The sequence below is a fragment of the Schistocerca nitens genome, chromosome 1 (genome assembly GCF_023898315.1).
Source record: "Schistocerca nitens isolate TAMUIC-IGC-003100 chromosome 1, iqSchNite1.1, whole genome shotgun sequence".
NCBI lineage: Eukaryota > Metazoa > Arthropoda > Insecta > Orthoptera > Acrididae > Schistocerca > Schistocerca nitens.
Window position 1 is genome coordinate 1,204,687,252 of NC_064614.1, and position 7,532 is coordinate 1,204,694,783.

Below are 7,532 nucleotides of genomic sequence, written 5' to 3' on the forward strand. Positions count from 1 at the left end.
CACAGCTCAAACCATTACGGGGCCACAACCAGCTCGCACAGTGCCTTGTAGGCAATTGGGTCCACTGCTTCGTGGACTCTGCGCCACACTAGAACCTACTTGCCCAACCTAAACCCTGGATTCATCTGACCAGGCCACGGTTTTCCAATCGTCTGGGGTCCAGCCGACATGATCACAAGCCCAGGAGAGGCGCCGCAGGCGACGTTCTGCTGTTAGCAAAGGCACTTGCGTCGGTCGTTTGCTGCCATGGCTCATCAACGCCAAATTTCGCTACACTCTCCTAAAGGATACGCCCCAGATTGATTTCAGCGGTTATTTCACGGAGTGTTGCTTGTCTGTTAGCACTGACAACTCTACTCAAATGACGCTACTCTCAGTCGTTAAGTGTAGGCTATCGACCAATGCGTTGACCATGTTGAGAGGTAATGCCCGAAATGCTGTATTCTCGGCACACTCTTGGCACTGTGGATCTCAGAACACTGAATTCCCTAACGATTTCAGAAATGGAATGTCCCATACTTCTAGCTCCAGCTACCAAACCGTGATCAATGTCTGTTAATTCTTGGCGTGCGACCATAATCACATCGAAAACGTTTTCACGTGAATCAGCTGAGTACAAACAACAGCTCCGCTAACGCACCCCCCTTTTATACGTTGTGTACGCGATACTACCGCCATCTGTATATGTGCACATCGCTATTCCATGACTTTTACCGCCTCACTCTGTTAAAATACGAGGTGTGGCTAGAAAAAAACCGGACTAGTACTGGTGAAACAATAAAACGAATGCAATAAGGCTGAAAGTCGCGTGACCTGTCACGTGACTCTCGCTCGAGTTCCATCTGCCTCCTGCACTCAGTCTGCCCGTGGCGTCTGTTTTAAGTAGTTGACGTTTTGTCTGTGCGTCGGAAAATGTTGAGTGTACAGAAAGAACAGCGTGTTAACATCAAATTTTGTTTCAAACTACGAAAATCTGCAAGTGAAACGTTTGTAATGTTACAACAAGTGTACGGCGATGATTGTTTATCGCGAACACAAGTGTTTGAGTGGTTTAAACGATTTAAAGATGGCCGCGAAGACACCAGTAATGACACTCGCACTGGCCGACCATTGTCAGCAAAAACTGATGCAAACATTGAAAAAATCGGTAAACTTGTTCGACAAGATCGCCGTTTAACAATCAGAGCAGTGTCTGAGTTAACAGGAGTTGACAAGGAAAGTGTTAGGCAGATTCTTCATGAAAGTTTCAACATGAACAAAGTGTGTTCAAAAATGGTTCCAAAGTGTCTCACAATTGAACAGAAGGAACGCCGAAGAATGATTTGTTCTGACATCCTGGAAGACATTGAAAGTGATCCCACCTTCTTACAAAATGTTATTACTTGCGATGAATCGTGGTTTTTTACTTACGATCCCGAAACTAAACGCCAATCGATGCATTGGAAAACTCCTGGTTCTCCACGACAAAAAAAAGCACGAAAGTCAAAATCGAAATTCAAGGCAATGATGATTGTTTTTTTTGACATCAAAGGGATTGTGCACATTGATTGGGTACCAGAGGGACAAACAGTGAATCAGCATTACTACATTAGCGTCCTGGCTACCCTACGTGAGCGAGTACGGAGAAAACGGAACGATTTGTGGAGAAAAAAGTCATGGATCCTTCACCAAGACAATGCCCCAGCTCACAGTGCGTTGTCAGTGAAGACGTTTTTGGCAAAACACAACATTCCCATCTTAGACCATCCACCCTACTCACCTAATTTGGCCCACTGTGACTTTTTTCTTTTCCCTAAAGTCAAGTCAGCTTTGAAAGGAACTAGATTTGAGACTGTTGAAGCAGTAAAAGAAAAAGCGACGGAAGTAATGTATGGACTTACCGAAAATGATCTGCAGCATTGCTATGAACAGTGGAAAATTCGTATGGAGCGGTGTAGAGACCGAGGAGGAGAGTACATTGAAAGAGATAACATGAAATTGTAAATAATTGTAAATAAAAGTTTTTTCCAGCATCAGTCCGGTTTTTTTCTAGCCGCACCTCGTACGTCGAAAATGATTAGTGGAAAATTTGGGAATTTGTGGTAAGGTCTTTGGGACCAAACTGCTGAGGTTATCGGACTTAAGATAGCTTACGCTAAGGACAACACACACACCTATGCCCGAGGGAGGACTCGAGCCTCCGACGGGGGGAAGCCGCCCGGACCTTGACAAGACGCCTCAAACCACGCGGCTACCCTGCTCTGCTGATGATTAGTGTAGATTTTGTTGATATGTAATCAACAGCTCGTGCAAAATCTATTAATTACAGGCAAGGTGGTAGTTAATACTTGTCGGCTTGCAAGTCGTCCATTAAGCTGTAACCACTTCTAATGTCAACTTGTTCCTTTACTTGATTCTTCTCATAACACTGGCTATAGATTTAATGTGGATGGTAAATAATGTAACTCGACTCTTCTTTTCTAACAAAACTAAAACTAAGCTCCTCCCGCACAGGCCATGAAGGCCCAGAGGTACCGACTGGCCGCCGAGTCATCCTCAGCCCACAGGCATCACTGGATGCGGATATGGAGGGGCATGTGGTCGGCACACCGCTCTCCCGGCCGTATGTCAGTTTCCGAGACCGGAGCCGCTACTTCTCACTCATGTAGCTCCTCAGTTTGCCTGACAAGGGCTGAGTGCACCTCGCTTTGCCAACAGCGCTCGGCAGACCGGATGGTCACCCATCCAAGTGCTAGCCCAGCCCGACAGCGCTTAACTTCGGTGATCTGACGGGAACCGGTGTTGCCACTGCGGAAAGGCCGTAGGCTGTAAATCTTTTCTACTTTACCTTTTTTATGCAGTTTTAACGCGATCATCATTTCAGTCTCAATTTTTTGCTATTTTTCTGGATCTGTTTAACGTCAGTTTCATGTGCCAATGTTTGATAGGATGCTAGTTAATGAACATGACTTTTTTAATTTTAGCTGTTTTTACCACACGAATATTTCACAGTTCAACTGTCAGAACTCACAACAGAGTCATCTTACTCCGCTTAGTCCTACAGAAATAAAAGGAAGTACCTCTTCGCTAGGGCAGCGTGCTTGTCGCTTCCGTCAACTGCAGAAGATCGTTCTAGTCGATTTACGTAAAAGCTCTTATTGTGTTTAGATACTAGTTCTTCCAGAATAAAAATAATCCAGTTGCTAACATCTACGTGTCGCGGCTGTACAAATTATTGTAATTGGCTTAACAACGTTCACACAATCTTTCGCCGCCTCGCCGGACTGGTTCTCCCGGCCACAAAATGGTATACCGCTGCGAAGCGGCTAACAGCCCTTTCCACTCAGCCGCGGTCGGACGCCATTTGCCTTACAGGTTTTTAGGCCACTAATGTGCTGCTGCAGATGTTTATTGGCGGTACACCTTTCCTTACGATGTTGGTCTGTCAAGCGATAATTTTACAACACTGTTTCGACTCGATAAATACAACTCTGAGTTAAGAGAGGCCCTAAATATTCACCGATTTATGAAAATCTCTCACCGGTCACTATAAAACTTCTCAGAATACTGGCAGCTTCACGTTAGAAAACAATGGACTTCTACAGAAGTTATCATACCGTACGAACTCCATACAGCAATGTACAAATTTCTAAACATACGACGGTTGAAACTTCCTGGCAGATTAAAACTGTGTGGCGGGCCGAGAATCGACCTCGGGACCTTTGCTTTCGCGGGCAAGTGCTCTACTGACGCCCAGTCCTCACAGCTTTAATTCCGCCAGTACCCCGTCTCCCACCTTCCAAACTTCACAGAAGCTCTCCTGCGAACCTTGCAGAACTAGCACTCCTGCAAGGAAGGATATTGCGGAGACATGGCTTAGCCACAGCCTGGGGTATACGACGGTTACCCAGAAAGTAATGCACCGCATCTTTTTTTTTTCTTACCCGAAGACAATGCTACGAATGCGAAACGTTATGTACGTATTATCTGAACTCTCCTGAGCGAGCGTGCCAAGCTTCCGTCACTTCCGACGGATAGCGTTGCTGCAGGACAGTTTCAAAATGGCGTCTGTAAGTGATGTACGTCACCAGCAATGTGCCGTCATTGAATTTCTCACTCCAGAGAAAGAAACTGGGAATATTTACAAACGCCCGTACAAAGTCTGCGGAACATCTGATGTCGACAGAAGTACAGTTAGTCGCTAGGCACGGAGGGTGAGGTCATCAGAAGGTGGTTCGGCCGAGCTCCACGCTTTTCAGAGGTCGGGCAGACCATCCACGGTTGTCACACCTGACATGTTGCAGCGAGCTGACGTCAATCGCGAGGAGAGGCGCATTACGACTCGGCAGTTGGCGCTGCATTTGTTAATCAGCACTCGGCAAAACGATTGCAGAAGAAAAAATTCGAAGAAACTGCTTCCGCCGGTAAGGCCAAGATCACCGTGTTCCGGAACTATGAATGTGTGATGCTCACTGATGTGATGCCAAGAGGCGGTGCCATTAATTCAGAAGCGTATGTCAGCGCCGTAACAAAACTCAAGACGCGCTTCCGGCGACTTCGGAGCCACCACAATCCAGGAGATGTTTTGCTGCAACATGATAAAAATGGCTCTGATCAGTATAGGACTTAACATCTGAGGTCATCAGTCCCCTGGATCTGGAACTACTTAAACCTAACTAACCTAAGGACATCACACACAACAATGGCCGGCAGCGGTGGTCTCGCGTTTCTAGGCGCTCAGTCCGTAATCGCGCGACTGCTACGGTCGCAGGTTCGAATCCTGCCTCGGGCATGGATGTGTGTGATGCCCTTAGGTTAGTTAGGTTTAAGTAGTTCTAAGTTCTAGGGGACTGATGACCACAGATGTTAAGTCCCATAGTGCTCAGAGCCATTTGAACCATTTTTTGAACACAACAATGCCTGAGGCAGGATTCGAACCTGCGACCCTAGCAGCAGCGCGGTTCCAGACTGAAGCACCTAGAACCGCTCGGCCACAACGGCCGGCTGCAACACGATAACGCTGGGCCCCACAAAAGTCTGTTGAACGCATCGAAAAACAGGGTTGGACAGGTTTACCCCTCCCCCCCTCCCCCCCTCCCCCCCGGCTTCAGCCCTCTCCTAGCCCCCGCGGTCTTTCATTTGTTTGGGCCATTAAAGGATGCCATTCGTGGAAAACATTTTGTGGACGACGAGGAGGTGATTCACACAGTGAACACTGGCTCCGCCACTAGGATTGGTACCGACGGGGCATACAAGTCCTTGTTTCGCGCTGTAGGAAAGCCATAGAATTGAAGTGGAAGAATAGGGTGTGCAGATAAAACGCCATTCTTTCGTGTGTGTAATTCTCATTATAACTACATATGACGGTAGTATCTGTTCCCGAAAGAACAGTTACCGTGGATGACCATGCAGCTTTGCTAGAAATGAAATGATAATTAAATGGACACCCTAGCTGCAAACAGACGTTGATGTACTTCACTGGGGACATGTTGAAAATGTGTGCTCCGACCGGGACTCGAACCCGGGATCTCCTGCTCACATGGCAGACGCTCTATCCATCTGAGCCACCGCGGGCACAGAGGATAGTGCGTCTGCAGGGACTTATCCCTTGCACGCTCCCAGTGAGATCCACATTCCCAACATGCCCACACCACTACATTCGTTGTGCGCCTAATAGATGTTTGCCCATCATACTCATTACTCGTGGCAGATTAATCTACCAAGTCCCGTACGAGCTCGGCCATAGCGTGTGCGTTCGCACAAGAAGGTCAGTGGCCAGGAAGCCATATTTGAACTATATATGACGGTAGTATCTGTTCCCGAAAGAACAGTTACCGTGGATGACCATGCAGCTTTGCTAGAAATGAAATGATAATTAAATGGACACCCTAGCTGCAAACAGACGTTGATGTACTTCACTGGGGACATGTTGAAAATGTGTGCCCCGACCGGGACTCGAACCCGGGATCTCCTGCTTACATGGCAGGGCAAATATCTATTAGGCGCACTACGAATGTAGTGGTGTGGGCATGATGGGAATGTGGATCTCACTGGGAGTGTGCAAGGGATAGGTCCCTGCAGACGCACTATCCTCTGTGCCCGCGGTGGCTCAGATGGATAGAGCGTCTGCCATGTAAGCAGGAGATCCCGGGTTCGAGTCCCGGTTGGGGCACACATTTTCAACATGTCCCCAGTGAAGTACATCAACGTCTGTTTGCAGCTAGGGTGTCCATTTAATTATCATTTCAATTCTCATTATGTCCAATAAAGATTGGTTGAAGGGAAAAAATGCAGTGCATTACTTTCTGCTCAACCCTCGTATAGGATATCTTGAATTAAATTCACGAAACGTTTCAATTTCTAAGTTAGAGCTGTTTTTTCTGCGTTTTTTGCCGTGGTCGTCACTCCAAAGACTGGTTTGATGTACCTCTTCAAGCCAGTTTATCCAGTGGAAGTCTTTTCATCTGAAACCAGCAGTCACTTGAACCTATTTACTGAATTCAATCCTCGGTCTCGCTCTACAATAGTCGCTGCTCCCACCCACCTTTCTACAATTGGACTGCAGTACTAAACTGACCCTCACTTGGTGACGCACTGTGTCTCTTCTCAACAGAATCCTTCTTGCAGTCAAGGTGTGCCATAAATTCCTATTCTCCTCGACTCGATTCTGTACCCCTTCATTAATAACTCGATCTATCAGTCTAATCTTAGGCACTCCTCTGTAATACCACATTTCAAAAACTTGCATTCCATTGTTTTCGATTCTATTTATCCTTCATAATTTACGTCTCTATAAGGCTACACTACAGGCAAATGATATCTGAAAAGAGCGCGGAATGTGTGGTACATGTTAACAAACTTCTCTTTTTCACAATAGATATTTATGTTGTAGAGAGTTTGTTATTGATTTCCTCTTTACTTTGGTCATAGTCAGCTATTTTCCTGTCAGAAGAGCAGAACTGTTCTACTTCTTCCAGTATCTTACATCCTGATCCAATTCTCTCAGCATAATTTGACTACATTCTCCACAAACCAATATCATCATTATTGTCACCCCTTAGTAGTAGGATGGTATTCTGCCTTACGGCAGGTCTTCTCATGGTTTAAGCCTCTTCCACTTTTGTCTGTCCATAGCCAGTCTTTTCATTTCTGAATATTTGTCTCTTTTTATATTATCCAGCATTTGATATCTTCTTTTTCCTCTTCCCCTTTTCCCCTCCACCATTCCTTCTATTCCTTCCTTCAGTAAATAGTCCATGCTCAAACAATGTCCAATCCAGTTCCGTTTTTCTATTTCTGATAACTTTCAGCATGTTTCTTTCTTCTCCAACTATTCTTAATACTTCTTCATTGGCGGTATGATAAATATAAACTTCTAAGTCAATGCAATCAGAAGATACGGTCATTTATGTCACAAATTTTGATACTCGCAAACTCACTCATCGAAACCAGTAGAGTAATACCCGTTGACCTGAAATCACGAAATTTAACAAGATGCAAGGTTTCACAGTACAAGTAAAGGAAAAATGACGCAACTGTTAATTTGTAATTAA

The 7,532-nt window shown here is 45.7% G+C and overlaps 1 non-coding gene and 1 pseudogene across 1 annotated transcript; one reads left to right on the top strand and one right to left on the bottom strand.

The window, feature by feature from the left end:
* Nucleotides 1–2,688: 2,688 nt before the first annotated feature.
* Nucleotides 2,689–2,806, bottom strand: LOC126209783 (5S ribosomal RNA; annotated as a pseudogene).
* Nucleotides 2,807–6,076: 3,270 nt separating this feature from the next.
* Trnat-ugu (transfer RNA threonine (anticodon UGU)) lies at nt 6,077–6,151 on the top strand. The gene has a single exon. It is a non-coding gene; the product is annotated as a tRNA-Thr (tRNA).
* The last annotated feature ends 1,381 nt before the right edge of the window (nt 6,152–7,532 follow it).